The 25,354-nt window shown below is 37.2% G+C and overlaps 1 pseudogene; it reads left to right on the top strand.

The window, feature by feature from the left end:
- Positions 1-264: 264 nt before the first annotated feature.
- Positions 265-23,864, top strand: LOC136206537 (E3 ubiquitin-protein ligase PRT6-like; annotated as a pseudogene).
- The last annotated feature ends 1,490 nt before the right edge of the window (positions 23,865-25,354 follow it).

Here is a 25,354-nt window from a genome sequence, read left to right as displayed (position 1 = left end):
TAGTAGTTTAAAAAATATTAATTATCTAGCAAAGTTTATAATAACGTTAGAGACCCAAAAAAGATTTTTTCAATCATTGTGTCCCTCATCAATCGTGTTGTTTAGATTTTAAGTTTGGAACGCAAACCCCTAACTTAACCATCCATATTAATTAAAAAATAATTTATTTAATATGTCCAAGCTCAAATTCAAAATATGTATTGCTAACAAGTCATGTTACACTAAAACCTTGTTACTCCCACTAAAGTTACTATTGTAGTTGTTCGTGACCGTGAAGAACATCCTGAAGTAAAGTAATACCATTGAAGGCCTATGTTAACAAATTGAATCAGTTCGACATTATTAAAAATGAATTACAAATCAGTTCACTAGGGATTTCAATTTCCCTTTCTCTTTTATTAGGTCTTACAATCCTGGGTACATTTAGCTGCTCTTTCCGATTTTTCTGTTCTGATTGGCTTTTGCATATTTGGCGTCTTCGTATGGATACCATGGACACCGTCGATTCCCCTGCTGAACCCAATCCTTCTTCTCCTAAGCCTTGTGATCGAATCATGCGGGTGCTGTTGTTTTTTTCTTTTCTATTGTGTTGATTTTTTTTCACTGTTCAATTTATAACTTTCAAGTGTTCATAGCTTCTACTTGCGAATTCTATAGTTTGATGTCATCAATTTCATGCCAATTTTCAAAAATTTCAACCATTCCTGCTACGTGGTTGATTTTTATACTGTAGAATAAGTAGGGTACATAACATTATGTTAACACAATCTTCTTTCCTCCAATTTTGTAACAGCGGCTTGATCAGCTGGGTGTTCCTGAGGAGTATCTACAAAGGCGGTATCTTGGTTTTATTGCTTTTTTCATGGATAATCCAATCCCTATACCTGAATTAGTCTCTACTATCTTACCTCTTGATGAGGAAGTGGCAGAGGTTCTCCGGGAGAGCAGGCTGGGATTGAAAAAGACATTGAACCCGACAATGGAGCATTATTTCAGAGAATGCTTGGTTTGGATACAGTGGCTTATGTTTTTGGGTGAACCAGCTGCTGCTTTGGATAACTTATCAAGAAATAGCAGTGATCGAGGTGTTTGTGGGTCTGTTTGGGGAAAAAATGAAATAGCATATTGGTGTCGAACATGTGAACATGACCCAACTTGTGCCATATGTGTTCCTTGTTTTCAGAATGGTAATTACAAAGATCATGATTATTATATTAGGTATACCAGTGGAGGATGCTGTGATTGTGGGGATGTGACTGCATGGAAGCGTGAGGGCTTTTGCTCAAAGCACAAAGGTACTGAACAGATACAGCCCCTGCCGGAGGAGTATGCAAACTCTGTAGGGCCTGTACTTGATGCTTTATTTGTACATTGGAAAAAGAAGCTTGTGTCTGCAGAAACCATCTGCCAAGAAAACTTTACAGAAAATGATGGTTTTGCATTTCCTAAGAAGGTTGCTAATGAGCTAACGTTTGTGGTTGTTGAGTTACTGCTTGAGTTCTGTAAGCACAGTGAAAGTTTGCTTTGTTTTATTTCAAGGAAGGTTATCGCATTGCTGGGTTTATTGGATATTCTGGTAAGGGCAGAGAGGTTCTTGTGTGAACCAGTTATAAAGAAACTTCATGAACTGCTTCTCAAGTTACTGGGTGAACCAGTCTTCAAGTATGAGTTCAGTAAAGTTTTTATTAGTTATTATTCTTTAGTTGTACATGATGCCATAAAAAATGACTCTGAAAAAGCTCTCAAGAAGTATCCACTACTACGTAGATTCTCAGTTCAGATCTTTAATGTGCCCACTTTAGCCCCTCGACTTGTGAAGGAGATGAACCTGCTATCTATGCTTTTCGGATGCTTGGGAGATATTTTTGATCACTGTGCAGGAGAAGATGGTCATTTACGGGTAATGTGGAATTTTTGGTTTATCCTATCCAATTATATTTGCTTATGCCTCATGGCTTCATGGTTAAAATCCTCACTGAGGGATGTTTGTTTTATGCGATTTGACAAATGTCATTATCTTGCTTGAGTAGGTTGTTCATTATATAGACTGGGTATGCTTCGAAGGCTGATGCTTGTTAATGTGTCATGACTCATATTACTGTCTTAAGGTTGCTAGGTATTAACTGCCTGCTACCTGATTGCTTTCTCAAAGTCTCGGCATAATCAAATGTGAAGTTACTGTCCATTAATTATTTTGTTTTGCTTTCATCTGCATGTTGATTTGGCTTTCATTAGAATTGAGTGGTCTTAATATGCATGCCTAACCTAAGAATTTGTCAGTTTCACATGACAAGAGATCACAAGCAAATAAGCTTATGGTAGGAGTTTGATGTGTTTTTTTTTTTTGTAACAATATCGTCACGAAAAATCCCTTATTTGGTAACAACTTTTACCACATACCCTTGTTTCTACAGTTTTAATTCTCGGGGACCTGTTTGCAAATGGCGAAAACCACAGGTTTTTTTTTTTTTTGACTTTACCCATTAAAATATGAATTATACTATGTAAAAATAATAATATAACATATTTAAGATAGAAAAACATATATATGTTAATACTTGTTACATTAATTCTCTCAAAAAATAAAAATGTGCCAACAAAACAACATTAATAACAAAATGTGCCAAAAAAATAACATTAACATCTAGGTAAATTTCATCAATGGTGTATAGCCTTTACACCATTTCACACTTTGGTGTATAACCTTCAATTTGTCTCACTAATATGTATGAACTTATAGATGACCTCCCACTTTGGTGTATGGCCGGTTAAATGACCGGTCAACGCAAAATCAATGCACCATCTCATTTTTTTTATCTTACCCATTTATAAAAGAGGACCCGTACATGGTGCATCTCATTTTTTTATCTTACCCATTTATAAAAGAGGACCCGTACATGGTGCCAATTACTAAAATACACTCCTTCCTATATATATATATATATATATATATATATATATATATACACACACATACATACATACAGTATCTCTCCATTTTTCCCTTTCTCTCTCTATCTTTCCTTTTTTTCCTGCAAATCTTTTCTATCTCTATCTTTCCCTTTCGCTCTCTAACTCCTCTCTCTCTATCTTTTCTTTTCTCTCTCTATCTTTTCTTTTCATTTATAATTAAGCTTTATTGGCTTTGATGCTTTATTTTATTTTTTAAAAAAGGCATTCCCCAGCTGCCTTAACTAAGAAGAGTTCAATTTGGCGTTGATGCTTTTTTTAAAAAGGCATTCTTGCAAGCGAAACACCATACCCACTGCAAAACTCGTCCATGAACTATTCAGGCGTGAAAGACACAAATCAGACTAGTTAGAGACTAGTTCAATTTGTAACTGAAGTCTTAGATCCTTGAGGTGTTCAATTCTCCCTTGGTTTTCTTTTGTGAGAGAGCTCATGTCTGTTGCTTTAGATTTAATTCAACTCTACTGTTAAAAAAAGGAAACACTTTAGTTTCAGTTCTTATGTGTTGAGATCATTTTACTCTTAATAATACTGAACTTGAATTAAATAATATTTGATTTTGTATTCATAATAATAATAATAATGAGAAATCTAAAAAAGAAGACTAGATATACTGATGTATTCCATAAGCATAAGCATAGGTAGATCTACCATGAATGTTTGAGGAAGGAATTCCAAGCAGAATAAGCACAAACAAGCTGTTGAGAATATAGACAAATTGAAGGTTTTAAACCAAAGTGTGAAATGGGGCAAAAGTTGTACACCATTGATAAAATTTACCCTTAATATCATTAAAAATAGGGTAATTAATTTATTAATCCCTATATTTTGACAAAACACACTGTATAGTCCCTGTATTTTTAAAAACACATGGTAAGGTCCCTAACCCTTTTCCTCAATGAACTGTTTAGTCCTTCCGTCTGTTTGTTAGATTTTTTACCGTTTATGACTTCGGAAATGACTAAATTACCCTTTACTATTTACCTTCAAACTTTAGAAAAGGAAATCCAATTTAGAAGAAGAAGCTATTTGTGTGGAGAACAAGAAAAAGAACAGAACCAATGCTTATAAATTTGAACGATTAAGAGAAAATCGAGAAGAAGAACACTCAAAGTTGATTTCAGATGCATTAGAGTTTAAAGGAAAGGAAAATAAAGGAAAAAAAGAACGCAAATCCAAATTGACTAACAAAATCTTCATGAGAGTCTAACGGCAGGTAGGGGTGTTCAAACTTGGGTTGGGTGGGTTATAGTATAATTTTAACCCAACCCATGTAAGGAATTTTTTTTTTAAGATGGGTTGGGTTATAGTGAGTTATGATGGGTTGTTTGAATTTTTTAAGTGGGTTAGATGGGTTGGGTTATAGTGGGTTGGATGGGTTATTATATATTTATCATGAATTGTATATAACAATTAAACTCTATATTTTTTATTGAGTTGATTTTTTTTTTATAAGCTGCTGAGTTATTTTTTAATTAGGCCAACATTTAGGGGTGTGCATCGGTGTAAAACCGAACCGAACCGAAAAAACCGAATACCGAAATGATCAAAATAATTGACACCGACATCGAACCGAATAATAGATAAAACCGAAATAGAACCGAACCAAAATATTCGGTTCGGTTCGGTTTAAACCGAACAAACCGAATTAAGTTAAAAAAAACAAAAAAAACTACTACATTTTCTCATTAAATTTATCTCAACAACAAATAAAATGATGACATAAAAAAAACCATCTATCATGTAGAGAAATAAATATGAGAAGCAGAAGGTAACAAACTCAGCATAGTATACCAGATTGTGAATGTTTTCTAATGTGTTGAACCTTTAAATGACAAATAACTGAGGATAGTGACCAATTCAAATGCAGTAACAAAAACATTGACATTGAAATCTAATTTGATAACCTAACAATATATGATATATGAATGTAAAATATGTGTAATTCGATGCGGTTCGGTTTTTTTTATATTTTTTTGTCAAACCGAACCGAACCAAATACTGAAATATATTTAAAATTAAAACCGATACCGAACCGAAATGTCAAAAAAACCGAACCGAAAAACCGAATTCATGCGGTTCGGTTCGGTATGTGGTTTAAACCGAACCGATGCACACCCCTACCAACATTGTTTTTTTTATCCATTTAAAATTTTAAACATATTTTTTTAGTGGACTACATGAATCGCCAGAATCGGTGTACTCGCTCGATTCACTATCGATTTGGTAGGGGTGTTCAACGGTAGGTTCGGTCTGAAAACCGAACCAAACCGAAATAACCGAAATATTATAAAAAAACTTAGAAAACTATTAATCATCTTGTTATAATTCTCAATCTATTTAGAATTTATTTTGGTCGGTTCGGTTATTTCGGTGGTTTTATCATAAATACCGAACCGACCGAAATTACCGAAATATTATATATATTAGAACCGAAACCAAATCAAATAGACCGAAAAACCGAATTTCATCGGTTCGGTCGGTTATTTCGGTCCAGTTCGATTTTTGAACACCCTACGATTTGGGCGTCATGTCCGATTCAAGTACGCATTTTTTCCTTTTTAGATTTTTTTTTGTTTTCTCAATTGTCCGGTTTTACAATTTTTATTTTTTTAATTTAAAAAATATCATATTATTAATAACCATATTTTTTTAAAATTTAAATGAGACAAATAAAAGATAAAGTGAGAATATGAAGAATTATATGGGTTGAGTGGGTTAGACGGGTTATTAAGATGGGTTATGATAAACCATCAAATATAAGTTTTATAACCCATTCAACCCATCTAACCCATTGTAACCCACTTAACCTATCTTACACGGGTTGGATGGGTTATAATAACCCAACCAAGTTTGAACACCCCTAACGGCAGAGACTAAACAGTTCATCGAGAAAAACGTTAGGGATTAAACAGTTCATCGAGAAAAAGGTTATGGACTTTATCATGTGTTTTATCATGAACTCTCCCCACATCTCAACTTGTGTTTGGCCCTCGGTGCTCATCCTCCGTACTACTCGCTTCAATCTCCAACCGACATCGAACGGAATATTTCGACGAAGTTGGTCAAACCAATCCTCCATAATGTCTTGGAGGCTCCTCCACACTCCCACGACATGTTGAACCGACCAACCTCGGACCCTCTTGATCTCCCCATCACAAACTTGAAGAGTCGCCATAATCTCCTTCCGCCTATAGCCTACCTCAAATGGAATGTCCCGTCGACACATATCAACCCAATTAGTATTAATCCCACAAGTATTATTCAAAACCCCAACATGACCTTGAGTCGAATATGCCCGGACCACTATTTCACTCACTTCACTATCTCGACGACTCCCCATAATATTCTCTTGCCCATGGCTTATCTCAGATGAAACGTCCAACGAAACATGTCAACCCAACTTAGAGCGATCCCTTGAGCACCCTTCAAAACTCCATCATAAGCTTGTGTTGAATATTCCCGGACTCTTATATACCTCATGCCATCAACCCGGATGCTAGGCTCAACCTCCACTCGCTCATAGCCGACCTCAAATGGTATGTCCCGGCGACATATATCAACCCAAATTGGAACGATCCCTTGGGTACCCCTGATAACCCAAACATGATTTTGAATTGAATATGTCCGGACTTCGCTTTCACTCATTCCACAAACCCGGCTACTATGCTCAATATCTCCTTGCCTATGGCCGACATCAAATGGAATATCCTGACGACTCTCGTCAACCCTCCTCATAGTGCACTCAAGTACACTTGTATTAGCTCCTCTCTCGTCTTGGGTTAACAACTTCGGAATCCCAAGACTTGCCCCTTTCCTAACTTGGCCATTATCCCACAAGTCTTGACTCCCTTCCATCTTCTCTATATACCGCGGGCAACCGTTCCCATTCAACAAATACTCAACGAGGCTCACATTCTTCACAATAAAATCACCCCTCATGGGCTCATCATAAGAAAGGTTCTCCCTCAACACACGCAACCAAGAATCCAACACATACATTTCAACAAAGCATACAAGAATAAGTTCAGATTTTACCAAGTGTGCAACTTGATTACTTCGCATATTGCATGTGCTAGGTGTTTCGGTGCTATCAATGGGCATCATAGAGTAACCTTCACCCTCCTCTTTAGAGCTCAACTCATCATATGTAGAGCTAGGTGCACTATCTCCCGGATCCCATGCTATGTCATGTGGTAGCTTCCTCAAAGGTGGAAGCCCTTTAGGTGGCTCGTTGAAAAGCATGTGTTTGTCATCCTCGGACATCGGCTCAATTTCCTTACTTTCAACTTTGCTCTCCCCCTTCTCAACCTCACTCTCCTCCTTGGATTTGACTTTATTAGGGGAGTGGCTAGCTAACTCATCCATGGAACCCAAGTCAACATGATTCAATGTCTCACCCGTTCCACCAATGCACCTATTCACATTCAACTCCCAAGTTGGGCAATCTTCCAAAAGGGTTTTCCTTTTAGCACTAGGGGAACTCTTCAAAGGTGTAAGGATGTATCAGACTCCGCCTTTGCGTATGGTGTAAGTGTTGCTTCTTCCCGCATGTGAGGCATCACAATCAAATTGCCATGGCTTACCTAGTAGCACGTGGCAAGCATCCATCTCCACAACATCACACATAGCTTCATCCTGATAAGCTCCAATGGTGAAAGGAACCGTACACCGGTGAGTAACTTGAATCATTTCCACCTCGTTGACCCAACCAAGGCGGTAAGGTCTAGGATGTGGCTCGGGAACCAACCCAAACTTACTCAAGGCGGACCGGCTAATGATATTCACTTGTCTTCCTCCGTCGATTACCATCTCACACTTTCTCCCAAGAACTAATCATCGAGTCCTAAATAATCGATGACGTCGGCGATGCTCCTCTTCACTATGCATTGGCACCCTCGTCACCAAATACACATTGTGTTCATCGCCATCACCATCACCTTCATATGTGCCTTCACTTTGGCTCCACTCAACACTTCCCGACTCATCTTCATGATGGACCCTCCCCCTCCATCATACTCATAAATATCGTCGTGGTAGGACCGGTCAACATCCTCCAACTCATCATCACGATGGAATCGATCTTCATCATCTTCGTAAGGAGTCCCGTGCCGATCCCACTCAACACACCGACGCTCAGTCTCACCATCATAGACTCTATCTTCATCTTCTTCACAAGCGGCCCCATATCGGTTCCACTCAATTCTCCTACGTTCATCCTCATCATAATACACTCTAGCATCCCCATCATAATCAAACTCATTTGCACGATGATAAGAGTTACCATCCTCACGTATTTCATCTTCGGAAGTGCTCACTCCCTCTTTAAATTCAGCCTCGAATTCGCCTTCATAACAATCTCGATCCACACTTCTCTCTAGCTCATTCTCGGACTGATTTTCATCTTCACCAATCTCCTCTTCTAGTTCATATTCTTCATGATCATATGGCATTTCACTTCCCTCTTCGTCCACAATCCGTTCTCTCCTATGACCTATCGTCTCCATCCGCTTCTCCCTATAATTCAAACCGACTAATTCACGTGCCAAGTCGCCCGATTCAAAAGACATGCTACAACCCAACATGATAGAACCACCAACATCTCGCCCATCCCCATAGCCATCAATTTCCACACGATAAGTGGTTTCCTCATTCTCCCCCTAGACTAACAAACCTAAACCCACTCTCCTCTTTCTCAAGATGAATGCTCTCACCTCCTTCAAGCATACCAATGAAGTTATGCTCAAAGGGAATTTTATCACTCATATAGGGAGCATCCCTTGCAACATGGGTTTCCTCAATATTACCACTCACAAAGTCAATCTTCCCCATGTTCTTACATACAAGCATCCCTTCCTCCCATCTATGAATGAATTTAAATCCTCCTCCCTAATTTTATTATCAACAAATTCACAAGAAGAATCTAAATCCACTTCAACATCATAAACATCCAATTTCTCCCTAACAATGGGACTATCCACAATTTCAACATGAGAACTTGGGAGTTTGGGATTTACCTCTTTAATGTGAAAAAGAGAAAAGATTGGTGAGGGATCATTAGAAGGAAAAATGGAGGTTTCTTCATCTTTTTTTCGTTGGGCTCGATGTTGCCGCCTCCGGCTATTTCGGGTTCCCCTTTGGAGTCTTTCCATCTCCTCTTTCTCCAAGTTCTCTCTTGTCTTTCTCATCGTCTCGGCAAGCTCTAGATCTATCTCTCTTACTTCGGCTTGCCATTCTTCAAGGCTCTTGGAGGCATACTCCATTAATAATTGTGAAAAAGTTGGTTGAACCATAGTCGAAAGAAGTCTCCGTTAGGAAAACGATCGACTCTGATACCAAATGATACAGATTATTTCGGAACGTGTTAGTTTTAATCGTAAACTAACAAAGATGTTTCTTCTCAAGCTGAACTTGAAGGAGTGAATCCTGGTTTTACGGCCCAAAATCCGTAGGAAATCATAGATCCCCCATTGTTGAGGTTGAAAACCCTAACAAGCTTCAATGAAGAAGATAATAAAATTGATTGATAAAAGTTGTCTTGATTACAAAGAAAGAGATGTATTTATAGCATCTCAAAACCCCTAAAACAAACCTAAAACAAATTACACAAAAGGGCAACTACATAATTAATTAAAATGGTATAAATAAGGGTAGATTGGGGTAATCTTAAAAGGAGTAAATTAAGGAATTAAAAAGAGTAATTTAAGGAATTAAAATAAGGAAATAGAAAGAGCCAATCAAGGAGTAAATTAAGGAATGAAACTAAGGAAATAGAAGGAGGCAATTAAGGAGTAAATTAAGGAATGAATTAAGGAAATAGAAAGAGGCAAGGGCAAGGTGGTCAAATGGATAAAGTTTAACCCTAGTCTTCCCCCTCTTCTTTGCTTGACGTTGAAGACTGCTTTAACTATCTCACGCTCCGCGTGCCTTGAAGGACGCTCCGCATGAGTGGGCCTCTTGAATTGGTCCTCGTCAGCTGCATCTTCATCCCCTTCTCGAACCATCCCTCCACGCTCCGCTTGTCTTATAACACGCTCCGCGTGGACTAGAGTAGTGGCCTCCTCTACGCGCGGTTCTCTTCCTCCCCTCTTAGCATTAGACTCATGCTTCACGGGTTCTATCTTTCGCTCCACGTACGAGCACAAGATGCCCTCATCATATTGTTAATGACTGTTAGTTGTTGAGTTAATTTAGGAACAACCTAGTTCACCAGGATCTTGGTTTGATGTTTTTGATGATTTTTTTTTTTTTAAAGAAACTGATGGTTTATACTTTTAGGCACTCAGATGCTCAAGGTTATACTTTTAGCTTTCCCAGTTATTATTATGGAAAATGTGTTGGTTTCTTTGCAGGTTACCAAGTGGAGTATCTTATGTGACACAACTGTCCGCGTAGTTGAAGATATTAGATATGTTATGAGTCATGGAGTTGTGCCCATATATGTAACTCGTGACCAAAGAGATACCTTAAGAACTTGGATGGGACTTCTATATTTTTTGCAAGGAATGTGTCCTTTAAAGAGAGAAATTGGCATCCACATAGACATAGAAAATAGAAGTATGGATTTGCCTTTTCATTTGGATCATATGGTTGCCAATATTCATTCCCTTTTGGTGGATGGAGCATTCTCTGCTGGTGAGGGGATAGATGATAATAATTTTACTAACACTCAAAAAAAAAAGTATGGATGAGGAAGATAGCATGAGACGTGCAAAAGTCGGACGATTATGTCAAGAAAGCTCCGTTTGTGGTGTTTCAGGGAGGAGCTCTGCAGTTATTTCTGAAATGCAGATTGCTGAAGTTAATTCAGATGCTTCTCTTCTTACAATTCCTTCACCAGTCATATGCTTAATTAACGAATGCTTGAGGGCCATTGATAACTGGATAGGAGCTGATTCAAGTGGAGTTCCATCATCTGCAAGCAGTACTTCCGGTAGTAACTTCTTCTCATTGAGGAATACTTTTTCAAACATTAAGAAAGGCAAATACATTTTTGGTCGATTCAATAGTTCAAACAAAGATCATAACAGGCGGTATTCTCAACCTTTGTATACTGGTTATAACACCAGTATGGATGTGGAGATTGCAGACAGTATAGGGCAGGGACAGGACTGCAAGCCGATGGTCTCTAGCGAGTGTGATACTGTCTGTGGTGAAGAGAGTGTGATTGAAGGAGAAAGTTCCACAGAATTGGAGACCTTTCAAATTTTAAGCTTGTCTAATTGGTCCAACATATTCTATGATGTTAGTTCACAGGATGTATCTCTTCATATTCCCTTACATCAATTACTTTCCTTACTTCTGCAAAGAGCATTAAAAAGGTGTTATGCTGGACCTGACGTGATTAGTACAACTGCCAGTAGCACTTTTGCTTCTTTAGATGTTACATGTGATGATTTCTTTGGATGTGTCCTCGGTGGCTGCCACCCTTATGGGTTTGCAGCATATATCATGGAGCATCCTCTACGTAATAGGGTCTTTTGTGCCGAGGTTCATGCTGCAATGTGGAAGAAGAATGGTGAAACTGCTGCGTTATATGCAGAGTGGTATCGTTCAGTAGGGTGGTGGGTTTATGCTTAACTTTTATATACAGGAAAAGAAATCTCTCAATCTATGTAATTATACTTTGAGCTTCTTTGGAAGGTTGGTACAAATAAATCAGTGCTTAATGGATTTCAGGTGAATCTGTCTTTGCAGGTCTGGACAGGGTTTAGAAGTCGACCTTTTTCTTCTCCAATGTTGTGCTGCATTGGCTCCAGCTGATCTCTATGTGAATAGAATAGTAGAACGCTTTGGGCTATCAGATTACCTTGCTTTGAACCCTGTGAGATCTAGCGAGTATGTAAACTTTCTATTACTTCTCTCTCTCTCTCCCCATATATATATATATGTGTGTGTGTATGTATATATTTGTTCACGTGTCATCAGTTCATCAGTTTCATCACTTATTTTGACAATTCAGCTGCGGAGAAAAGGAGGAAGAGAGGGTGGGGTATGGTGTATGGCTACCGTCATTAAATCCATGGGAAGTTTTGTGGTGTGATTGTTAGGTTCTAGATGTTTAGTAGTAAGGCTTCTTTGTTGTTGTTCCAGACTATTGAAAGCTGTAACTGGTCCATTTTCTTATGTTTGTCTTCTCTGTCTCTTTTTCTTAAAAAAATAAATATATTTTAAGTCCTTGATTGTGAATATTGTACTTTGTTTATTTTTGGTATTTCTTTTTAATATATATGCATTGTGTTTTTGCCTTTTCTAATTCCCATTTCTCCAATCAAGCAGCTATGTCTCCATCTCTGTAATGTATGCAAATTTTATGTTACCATGTGTTATTTTGAGCATTTTGACTCTGGTTTAGTGTTTTTTGAATTATGTAATATTAAAGTTATGGCATGGTTTACTTTCTTCAGGTACGAACCGGTTCTGATGCAGGAATTGCTCACGCTTATTATTCAAATTGTTCAAGAAAGACGATTTTCAGGGTTAAGTCCTGCTGAGAATTTGAAAAGAGAGCTGGTTCATAAGTTGGCCGTAGGTGATGCTACTCGTAGTCAGTTGGTGAAACTTTGCCCCTAGATCTTTCAAAGTATGAGCGGCTTCAGGAAATTCTGGATACAGTTGCTGTATATTCTAATCCATCTGGCTTCAATCAGGTTGGTTTTGTTGCCCAAAATGTTTCAGAGGGTTTTATTAGTTAATGTTGATTTCAATCCATGGTCATTCTACACCTCTGCACCTTAGGGAATGTATTCTATGCGCTGGATGTATTGGAAAGAGCTGGATCTGTACCACCCACGTTGGAGTTCAAGGGATTTGCAAGTTGCAGAGGAAAGATACATGCGCTACTGTGGTGTCTCAGCATTGACCACTCAGCTTCCTAGGTGGACAAAAATTTATCCCCCTCTCAACACTGTAGCTAGAATTGCTATTTGTGAAGTGGTGGTAAAAATCATCCGTGCTGTACTATTTTTTGCCGTCTTCTCTGACAAATTGACTGATGCACGTGCTCCTGATGGTGTTCTTATAATGGCACTGCACTTGCTTTCCCTCGGTTTAGATATTTCTTTGCAGCAAAGTGAACCTAGGGATTCCATTCCCATTCTTGCCTTTGCCTGTGAAGAGATTCATGATGGGTTTTATTATAGTGCTGGTGGACACAGCTTGCTGTCACTTCTTGTCTCGCTGATGAGGATGCACAACAGAGATAATTTAGACAACTTTGTGGAAGCAGACAGTTGTAATATTTCTTCCTTGATTGAAAGGTTATTGAAGAAGTTTGCGGAGGGAAATGCAATATGCATGGCCAAACTGCAAGAACTTGCACCTGAAGTTGTTATTCATCTATTACAACCAATTCCTAGCAATGGTCTGCATTCTCTAGGATCAGCTTCTGATAACGAGAAAGGGAATCGGAAGGCCAAAGCTCGAGCAAGGCAGGCTGCTATATTGGTGAGATTTTTATAGTAATTTTTCTTGAGAATTGCCTTCTAAACATACTTTCCTTCACTCAGAAATGAGGCGGAACTCCTGTTTTGCTATTTTGCAAGTGTGTGCGTGTGTGTATAATTGGTATTTGACATGGATGATTTCTCAAATAGGAACGGTTGCATCGATTGAAAACAAATATTGATTAACAGATAATCGTACTCTTAAACATGCAATTTTCTGAGCTTGGTATTTGATGCAGGAAAAAATGAAAGCTGACCAGTCGAAGTTTTTGTCGAGCCTTAATTCTGCTGCTGATGATGATTCAAAATCTGTAGTAGAAGAAAGCAACGCTAATAATGAACAGGATGTAGGAGAATCTGCAGAAGATGTTTGTTCTCTTTGCCATGATCCTAAATCCAAAAATCCAGTGTCATTCTTGATTCTCCTTCAGGTTATACTTGTGATGAGTTTTGCATCTTTAACAGTTTTTATCACTTCTCTTATATATTCCGAATTGGATTTGTTATGGAATTTTATGTTTCTCTCTTGTTTTTGGAAAGAAATCGAGGCTTCTGAGCATAATTGAGAGAGGCCCTCTATCATGGAATCAAGTTCGTCAATCTGTGAAGGAAGGAGTCTCAATTAGTGCAAACAAGGTGACTGATCAGGCTGGAATAAACTCTTCTTCAAGCAATTCAAGAGCAATTTCAGCTAATCGGTTAGGGCAGTTGGTTCAAGATGCAGTAAATGAATTTGCTGATTATGCTTATCCTGGGGAATTAAGTAATTTTATAGAATTTATAAAAGCCAAGTTTCCATCATTGAGGAATCCTCAAGTGCTGAGCTCATTGAAGGAGGGGAATGATAAAACTACTTCTAGCTTTGAGGTATTAGAACAAGATATGTACATTTCATCTCGGAAAGAAATATATGATGGTAAAATTTCCATTTCTGAAGTCAACAATGCAGTGCTTTCAGCAGCTGAAGGCAGTAAAAGCTGCAATAGTGCTGATTCTGCGTTGCTTGGAAAATATATAGCTGCATTTTCCGGAGAAATGACAGAGCATCCTTCATCTTCTGAAAATGCTGTTGATGTTGCAAGGACAGAATCTACTTCACAGATTGCTGCATGTGATAGATTTGGACCAGCTGATTGTGATGGGGTTTACTTATCATCTTGTGGGCATGCGGTGCATCAGGAATGCCTAGATCGATATTTATCATCTTTGAAGGAAAGGTTTGTTCAATTGCTTATTACTGTACTTCAATTTAGAAACTGCTCCGGTGGAAAGGGCCAAGGGCCAAAGTATTGTTTTACTTGGATTTTGTGTATTTTTGAAATACCTACATAAAATATTAATTTTTTAATAAAAATGACGAGAAGATAAAAGTTTAGCTGTAGATCAAGTGTTAAAATGATTTATCTTGGTCGAGGCATTTTTACTTCTAATATGCTCCCTCCATTCTTTTTTATATGTCGTTTAAGGTGTTTAAGGTTTTTCATCAAGGCCAATGCAATATTAATTAGATTATTAAATGACTAACTTACTTTTAATACTTTTCTCCTAAATTATGCTTTCGATGCAAAAATTCTCTCTTATTAATTTTTATAGCTTAATTAGGATTATTTGCATTTAATACTAAACATCTCTCTTACCATAGATAAGGGCAATTTTGAGAAAATATTGCCAACAATGCATTGGTAATACAAAACAACGCATAAAAATGAACAAATTGAAAAACCTAAAACGACATATAATAAAAAACGGAGGGAGTTTAATGTAGTGATGAATCGCCGCAATTTTGCGGTGGCTCAAAAGCATTGTAGCCTGCTATCTTCAAATCGTGTTCGATTCTTCTCTTGGAATGGTGCTATATATGCATATTTTTTCCATACCAGTGAAAACCATTTGGGTGTATGATTGTATGGTACTAGTGTTCTTCTGGTTCTGGGTACCAGATCTACCATTTGATGAAATCAGCAGCATTACCTTGAATTTGTTTGTCTTCTTGGGCTTTGGCAAGTTGTAGGTGATCCTGAATGTCTTCTGCTTTGACAAGTATAGGAATGATCATGAAATATTTTAAGTGTTTTCCTGGGTTGCTTTTGTGCTTCTTATTCATTGTTCTTAACAAATTGTCATCAATTGAGTGAAGTCAAGAACTCGTTACATATGCATGTGTTTGGTTTTAGAGAGTTTATATGTATATATTTTTTTACACAGATATGTCAGAAGTGTTTCTGAAGGAGGACATATTGATCAGGTAGTACTATAACATTCAATTTTTAGAGTTCAATATTCTGTACTGCAGATTTAATACTTTTTGTCACAAAATTATGTATTTTAAGCCTTTCCTTTTCTAGGGTGAATTTCTCTGCCCTGTATGTCGGCGTCTGGCAAATTCTGTCTTGCCTGCCTTGCCAGGGGATATTCACAGGATTGGGAAGGAGCCAATGGTATCAAATGTTAGTTCAACAACTAATGTAGGGCATTTGCTCTCACCAAGTGAGAAAAGTAATTTGCTTTTGGTGGAACAAGCCTTGTTGCTCCTGAGATCAACTGCAAACTTGATTGAAAAAGGAGATTTTTGGAAGACTTTTCCCCTGCAAAGAAGTGATAAAACGAAGCATAATCTTGCTTTCATCTATCGTGTTCTCTTTAAAATGTATTTTCCAAACAGGCTGGATGAGTTTTCAAAATGCACAAGGGAAAATAATTGCATGATTTTGTGGGACACACTGAAATATACCCTTGTATCTATAGAGATTGCCGCACGTTGTGACAGAACTCAAATGACTCCAACTTATAGTCTTAATGGATTGTATAAGGAACTGAAATCTTCCACTGGATTTGTACTATCATTGTTGCTAAAGATTGTGCAGACTTTGCGAAGTAAGAATTCTCTTTATGTGCTTCAAAGATATAGGGGTGTTCAGCTTTTCGCAGAGTCTATTTGTTCAGGAGTTTCACTGGATCATGCTAGTAGCACCTATCAACATGAAAGTAAGTAGTTATATTTTGGCTCTTGTGCATTCATTGCAGAATTGATGCTAAAAGCTTTTCTTTTCTAAATTCTCTTGTTATCTTTTGGTGAAGGATATTTATTTTGTTTTAGCCCAGACTTTTTAATGGAGTGTCTCTTGAAGAATGAAACACAATCGTTATACATGTTTGGAGATGCAATCCTAGATTAAACCTATAAAGAAAAAACAAAGTGTTATGAGCGTTACTTCTCATTCTTTTGTTTCCTAAGAATAGAAGACGGCCTTAATTTATTGGTGGCATTTGAATGTGTTATGCAGGTGATATGTCATCAATCTTGAAACATGTTGAGAAGGATGTGCCGTACCCAGATTTGCAATTTTGGAACCTAGCAGCTGAACCCATCCTTGCTCATGATCCTTTTTCATCATTGATGTGGGTTCTATTTTGTCTTCCGCACCCATTTTTATCATGTGAGGAATCTTTGTTGTCGCTAATGCATATTTTCTATATAGTCTCAGTCGCTCAGGTATGATACCTGCTCTTCATCTGCAGTTTTGTAATTGATGTTCTGTGACTATCCACTTTTCTAAATCAGATTTACTGGAATGCAGGGCATACTTGCTTATTGTGGGCTGCATCGAAACAACAATGAGCAATTAGGCTCTCATGACTGCCTGATAAGTCGCATATCCAAAGTTCTGGGAGAATATGGATGGATCAAGCAGTATTTTATTACAAACTATGTTGGTTCTCATTCTGCTTTTGAGGATGTAATTCGCAGATTGAGCTTCCCTTATTTGAGGAGGTGTGCGTTGCTTTGGAAATTATTAAGCTCTTCTGTCTCAGAACCATTTTGCAACAGACATAATGAGCTTGATGGACTAACTTATGCCATTGATGACACAAATATCTGTATGGAAGCTGATATGGTAGAGCTCTATGAAGTTCAGAAGCTAGAAAAGATTTTCAAGGTTCCACCATTAGATGTTGTTCTGAAGGATCAAGTTGTACAGTCCTTAGTTACTAGATGGTTGCAGCATTTTCGCAAGAAATATGAAATTCACAGATTTCAGTATGTTTTGTGTTCCATGCCTGCAGTTCGGTTCAAATTGTTGCAGCTCCCTCATGTATACCAGGACCTACTTCAAAGGTATTTAGTCAAAAGATATCTCCACAGCCATTTACGTCAAGTCCTTTTTCTCTCGATTGAACTTGTAGTTAATTCAGAGAGAATGTGGTTCATCCAGGTATATAAAACATCGTTGTGATTGCAAGAATGTCCTTGAAGAGCCTGCCCTCTGCCTATTGTGTGGTAAAATATACTACCCAAGATGGAAACCATGCACCAGGTCTGTGTCTTGCGATTGTATCAATGTGTATAAGTTCATATGTATTTAAACATGCATAGACAGGTGTTCTGCAACTATAGATATGTGTATATACTTTAAAATTTAATGCTCATACATTTAATTGGAATAATATTTGTAGTTGTCGTCGAATGGAAAATACATGCGAAGCTCATGCAGTGGACTGCGGTGCTGGTATAGGTGTCTTTCTGTTGATCAAGGTACTTCTACATCTAGGAAGGCGTACTTTAAGCATATTATATTTTTGGTTTAATATGTCATATGGACATGATTCCCAGAATAGATAATATTAAGTTTTTCTTTCTAGAAAACTACTATTCTGCTGCAAAGATGTATGCGCCAAGCGACTTGGCCATCACCCTACCTAGATGCATTTGGTGAGGAGGTATGCTAGTTTTCTGCTTTGTTGAATTGCATTACAAACATTTCTGTTCCATGCCTTCTGATTGTTGTAAGCAATGAAATGCCTACTATAAGCATCAATTTTTCTTTGTTGCAAGTGTAATATTTATATCTGCAAAAGGTGAAGCTAGCTGCATAACTTCAGGCTTTGAAATGCTTGCATGGATTCAGGTGTTGAAATGATGCCCTGCTCTCTTTTTACATCATCCCATGGATGAAAACACCTATGCGCTGTGATTTGTAAGGCTTCATTGGTAATGGCTGCATGTTGCCAACAATTGGGATTAGCTTCTGGTTGTGGGCTGGTTTTATGGGGTTAGAATCTATGATACTTGGACTCGGCATTTTTGCCACCATACGGTGTCGATACGATGCGACACGGATATGGGTATGAAATCTGTGTTGGATACGTTGGTGAACACTTGGATACGGTAAGTCTGAGAAGAGAGAAAGTGAAGGCAGAGGAGGGGGAAAAAAGAAAAAAGGTGAGATTTCTTACCAAATTCGCTCCACACCGAGTTGAGACGAGTTTATTGCTTGAATTTGCAGTCATAGTCAATGATCTCACCGCTGAATCCACGGGAACAAGGAGAAGAGAGAAAGACAGAAAAATTAAAAGCACCAAGTCTCGACTCTCTCTCGTCTAACTCTTCCCTCCTAAATACTACCTCTTCCCTCCTAAATACTAATTGCTCCAACATTATATATTTTTCTGGATATATATATATATATATATATAAATTTTAGTTCCCGTATCCCCATACCCGAGTCCAAAGACGGTGTCCCCATATCCAAAATTTTTGAACTTGCCATACTAGATACTCGGATCTGTACCCGTATCAGATAGATACTCGTACCCGAGCCCATGTAACATAGGTTAGTATGAAATACGTGTTTGGTTGTTCTATTGACAGCTGGGTTGGGAGGAAGTTGAGATCCATTGAGAACTTCCAAGTGCTATCATCTATGAAAAAATGAATGTAAGCATGGCGTTTTGGGATGACAGTAACTGTTTTTTGTTATCTTCTAGGTTTGAACATCTTGTTTTTCATTTAAAAAATCCTTATTGCCATCTTGTCAGTATTCAGGTATCGTTTCAGTATGAGGTGTATGCGTGCTGTGATAATGTTACTTTTCTGTGATTAGGTCTTCTGTATTTATTTCTGTTTTTCCTATCTCAAAGAAGTTGCTCAATGCATCACCACAATCTTTCTGCTTATAGAGAGAAGGTTCTTATGGTAAGCACGAGACTGGGAGAAGAGAGAGACCTAGAGTTTTGAAGTTCTGTTCTTTCTTGATGGTGATTTTGGTGATGCATGTGAAGAGTATTCTTAAGGGAGTTGTAGTGGACTGCTTGTTGTGTTTAATATGAATATTGCTCTCCTCTTGACTTGAGCAAACGAATTTGATACTTGCGCTTTTTGGACTTGACTAATCGAAGTCAAAAATGCATTGGATAGATTAGGTTTTCACCTATGTTGCATGGTAACAGACATTGTTCTTGACAGCCTGAGGCAATAAAAGAGAACTATGCTCAAGCGATTTTTTTTTTTTTTTTGACAGGATATTGGAATGCGGAGAGGAAAACAATTGTACCTGAATGAGGAGCGTTATGCCGCTTTAACATATATGGTGAGAGAAATGTTTTACATCTTCACTCTTCCCTCTCCTCCTATCTACCCAGGGTAACTGTTATCATCAATGAACTTGCTGGAACAGAATTAGCTTGTTTATTTCTGAAAATATTTTCCTTATTTTCTAATTTTTGGAGCTCCGTAAGAGAATAAGTTGTTAGTTAATGGAAAATAAACTAAAAACAAGGGAAAACAACTTCCCCTTTCCAAAACGTGAAGTCATTTTTCATCCTTTGAATAAATGCAATTAATTTGGAGTATTAAATTATTTTTGGATCCTTGAATGAAAGCACAACTCTATATACATACCGAGCCCAAACAATAGAAAATATTTTATTTTTTAAAATCATTTTCCGTGAAACAAATGGAGCTGTCTACTACCTGTCCAGTCCAGAACAAAAATGAGAGGAATAAAAAAGGGATGCATTAATGACATATTGGACTATTGTAGATTATATTCTCCCTGGGGAATCATTTGAATAAAGTTGTACAGCATGCCTCATTTTGTTTTTTCTTCTAGTATTTATTTGTTACTGATCATGCTTGTCAGGTTGCTTCTCATGGTCTGGATCGAAGCACTAAAGCTCTTGGACAAACTACAATTGGACATATTTTCTTAGTTTAGTTTGGACGATGTTCTTTGAGAATGTTGTGTGGTAAGTCATTTTGAACAGCATGCCCGTTTTTCTTTACTTGTACGTTTAGTTAATATTTGGGTGTTGTTTTTTCGTGGTTGTATCGTGCATTATTAAATCTGAATTGACAGTGTTATGTTGCAGATGCCAAAATTGTGAAACTTTCGGGGCTGAATCAGTTGGGGTCTTGGACTGGTGTTATATGTTAAGTTGGATGAGCAGTTCATTCAGTTAAGTTTCCTGGTAGTATCTTATTTTATGATTTTATTCTCTTTTTATTTCTCTTTCTATTAAATGAAAAACTCCTATTTTGTGGGGTGATAGATGTTTATATAAGATGAAGATATTCCAAGAGAATAATCAAATGTTTATAGCAAATGTTAATAGAATCCTTAGAAGGGTGTGAGTGGTAGGAATGGTATACCAACAACCAAATGTCTGTGTGGTAATTAGAGTTGGCAAGTTCCTATGACCATAGTTGTTAAAGGCACAAGGCACACTAAGGCGCTAAGGGGTCCCGGAGCCTAGGCTCAAGGCGCACGCCTGAGGAACACGAGGCGCATAAAATAAAAGAAAATATATACTCTTTTACTAGTTAAAGCATCAACCAAAAAACCACACTTATGACCACACAAACAAAACAAAACCACATAAAAACATAATACTAAATCATAAATGTCAAAAGTACCAAGTTAATTTCGTACTTCATGGAGACGTTAACATATACTTAACGTCTTAATCTAAGTACCCAACCAATGCTACTAAACTAATAATCATTCATTGTCACTTGATATTCTTCTGTGTGTTTGTTGCAATTTCTGGTTGAGTGGAGTGGAGGAGACTTCTTTACATGACTGCCCTTAATCCCCCTCTAGTCTTTCTATATTTAGTTATGTCTCTTGATATTCTTATTTAGATCAAGGGTTAAAATTAATCCTATTTAAATTAGATTAGTGGTTGAGATTAGTCTAACATCTGTTTTATACAAAACAGAGAAAAAAAACCTAGTGAAAACACAAAGGCGGCGCCTTGATTCAGGCTCTGAGGCCCAGGTGAGGCACACAAGGCCAGAGCCTTTTAGACAGGGCCTCGCTTTCTGCAATCAAGGCTCACTATCTTGAGCCTTGGGTGACGCGTGTCTTTAACAACTATGCCTATGATTGCCTTGGTAGGCAAGTTACAAAAAGTGTGGAGGACGGATCATATACGGATGAAATTGTGTTTCATTGTCAAAATACCTTTTTTGTTTCATCCCCTTCCTAATGAGCGAAGGCTAAATATTATTGTGTTAGTGCAAACTGTTCATCTATGGATGAGCTAGAAGCAATTTATATACGATGTTTTGTTGAACTAGAGAACTAGAGTGCAACTCGCACTTGTCTACTCTTTAGCTTTTATATGGCACCATGTTGCTAATTGAACTAGATGAATTTTCCCTCAGGCATGTACCCGCCAAAATTGCGTTTTTCATTTTCATACCCGTTTATAATTTATGGTACCCCTCTCGTCCCAAACCTGTTTGGAAATTCACTTAGACTATGCATTCATGTCCCAAATAGGTGCCCACTAAGATTGGACCCACATAAATTACCCATTTAAAAAAATGAATAAATAAAATGAGAAATTTAACAAATTAACAAATAAGTAACCTTAAAAATCATTATAATAATAATAAAAGATAACTCTAAATAAATGAATAAATAAAAACAAAGTTGACAAAGTAACAATAAATAAACTTAAAAATTATTTTAGTAACAAATACAACTATTTCTTATTTTCATATATACATAAGTTCGTCCTATTACATATGTTTTGGTAGCGGGTATTTCTTATTTCATATATACATAAGTTCGTCCTATTACATACGTTTTGGTAGCGGGTACCTGAGTTATATACCCATATCCGTCGCAAGTTTACTTTATAAGATTCATTCCGGTCTGAAAACTTATGTTGCACGGAAACAAATATGGACATCGGGAAACGTTATTTGTAAAAGACATAGGAAACAGAAACGTAGGGAAACATGTAAACATTAAAATTATGGAGATATGTTTATAATATTAAAAGAGTAGTAATAAAAAAAATTGGTATCTATACTCTAGGAACAGTGAGAAGAAATAGAAATAATTAAAAATTAAAAATTCTGGAATAGGAATTTTCATCAATTCAGAAGTTCTAGCTAAAGAGAAAGTTTCAATTAGCTAGAATCATAATAGTCGGAATTGGAATTGGAATTGGATTGTGTTTGCCGGCGGAAACCGTTTCCTAAACCAGATGCACGCTTCCTATTTTCAATATTTACGGAAATGTGTCACACTGTTTCCGGGAGTTTCTATTTCCGAAACGGGTACGAAACGCGGGAAAGCCATTGCGAAAGCCTCTGCCTTAGCATAAGAGCAAGAGGTTCCAACCCCCCAAGGTGTGCCCACCCACAACCAGGGGAACGCTAATGAAGAGGAGCTTCGGTGCAATATAGCTCAAACTTATTACTCCCTCCATTCTCAAATAAGTGTCGTTTTAGATAATTGTTTTTGTTCTTTTTTAAATGTCGTTTTCGTTTTTCAATAAAATTTAGTATAGTTTTTTGGTCTAAGCATTTAAATTTTGTCTTGATTTATGTGTTTTTTAAGTTTTCAAAGTTTTTTCTCCAATCATTATAGGAGAGAGAATTTTTATTTAGTTAATCAATGTAAATTTATTAATTTAAGTGCATATTAATTGTGTTCCTTAATTTGTGTGAAAAACTCTAAAACGACACTTATTTGAGAATGGAGGGAGTATAAGGGTTTGGGTAATCCTAATAGGTTAAGGGCTAGTACGGTGTTTCTTTACTTGATACTTTATTATTTTGGGGGCTTATATGGCCTTTACTTAATTGTGAAGCTATTATTTGGCCGTTGCCCTTAAAGTAATGGCAACCCTGACAATAGATGCAGATTCTTAGAGTATCCTGCCTCTAAAAATCAAGACTTCTTTATTCCCTTTAAGCACTATACTCAATCTGTAATGCTTTAGATCATTAGTATTCTGCAACATATATTATTGATTTTAGTCATTCATTCCTCCAGTATTCATTACAGTAGGTTATTCTGATTTGCTTAGAGGACAGAACAGAAGTGTTATATTACGGATTCCCATTTCTGTTTAATTCCTTGTAGTTGGAGGCTTTTTTGGAAGTTCCAGCAGAGGACCAAGGGAAGGGAAGGTAGGTTCCTCAAGAGAGCACTTTAGTCCCTGAGAAAGTTGTTTCTCCTGCTGACTTGGCCGGTTCTTCTGCCTCTGTTGCTTCCAAACAAATAGTTTTTTCTATTTCTCTTCCCCTCATTTGAGGGAATCTTTTCTGTAATCTTGAACAATTTTGTTTGCTCAGGATTTTAATTGTCTAAAAGCACCTTTTTAATTTGCGTGGTGTACGCTGCTAAGCATTTGATTTTTGCTGCATTATTACACTTAGCTAAAAATAGACTTTGAATATCAGGTCTCGGTATATGTTTGTCTATATGATAGGATGCCCTCATTCAACTTTTACAATATCAATGTAAAAGCTTTCTGTGGCTATCTATAGCCGCTTTGTTTTATTATGAAAGTAAATTTTTACCATGTCTATGATATACAAATTTTCTCAACATGATGTACTTTTTATTTGTACGAACATGCTCGTCGCATATCGCATTTCATCATGCGGGCTTTCCATTTGTTGTGCACAACCTGTTTCCATTCCAATGATGGTGGTTGCCCTAGGCTGGGTTGCATGTATAGACGATGCTCTTAGCATGTCGTATCTTTTACAGATATTTTGTCATACATGCTTTCATGGATTTCTGTGTACTTTTATACAAATCCCAACTCTTCTGATGAGAGAATTAGTGTTTTTTCTTTACTTCCATTTTTTAGCTTATAGTTTCTATATACAATTCAGAGAAAAAAGAAAAAGGAAAATTTCTGAAGTGGCGTAAAGATACCTCAGTTAAGAGGTTTTCTTTGAATATTACTAACATATGATACATTAGATATTTAAGAAAATATACAAGCCAGATCACTCCATTTTGTTATTTCTTTAGGGTACATGTTTGCTCGAACTTACCTTCCTTGTGAAGTATGTGTTCCTTTTCACTTGGTAGGATCCCTACTACCCTTCAAGGTCGAATCTCCTATCTTCATCATGTCAGTCAAATCACTTCCATTTTGCCAAATTTTAGGTATATCTTTGCTCGAAGTTATCTTCCTTGTGAAGAGGAGGCGGTTTAGTTGGGACAGAAATTGGAACCGGGGTTGTAGCTCGTCGAGTTACTTCCTCGGTTTCATCTTTACTTACCGTTTTGCCACTTCTAAGTTAAGTGAGATGACATTACTTGCTCCTTTGGGTTAGGCGTTGTATGGTGAGAATACTTCCAAGAGGATGCTCAAACAAGAGTTTGGTGAGTTGACTTAGTTGAGTCTCCAAATCTTTGCAAAAAAAATCGGTATTGTCTAAGCGTCCTTCCATGCTAGAAACGATCTTAACTAGCTCAAGCTCTCTTTTTTGGAAAAGTTTTTTGGTATTGGCGTGAAGGGTTTTAGAAGCATGCTTAAACCCACGAAATTTCAACTCATCCAACCCATGGAAGATAGTGTTAAGTGGGTTACAATGGGTTGAATGGGTTATAAAACTTATATTTGATGGTTTATCATAACCCATCTTTATAACCCGTCTAACCCACTCAACCCATATAATTCTTTATAAACTTTGTCTTTTATTTGTCTCATTCAAATTTTTAAAAAATGTGGTTATTAATAATATGATATTTTTTAAATTAAAAAAATGAAAATTGTAAAACCGGACAATTGAGAAAACAAAAAAAAATCTAAAAAGGAAAAAATGCGTACTTGAATCGGACATGACGCCCAAATCGTAGGGGTGTTCAAAAACCGAACCGGACTGAAATAACCGACCG

This window comes from Euphorbia lathyris, chromosome 9 (genome assembly GCF_963576675.1).
Source record: "Euphorbia lathyris chromosome 9, ddEupLath1.1, whole genome shotgun sequence".
Classification (NCBI taxonomy): domain Eukaryota; kingdom Viridiplantae; phylum Streptophyta; class Magnoliopsida; order Malpighiales; family Euphorbiaceae; genus Euphorbia; species Euphorbia lathyris.
The sequence above is the reverse complement of the archived record's forward strand: the minus strand, read 5'-3'. Positions and strand labels throughout refer to the sequence as shown.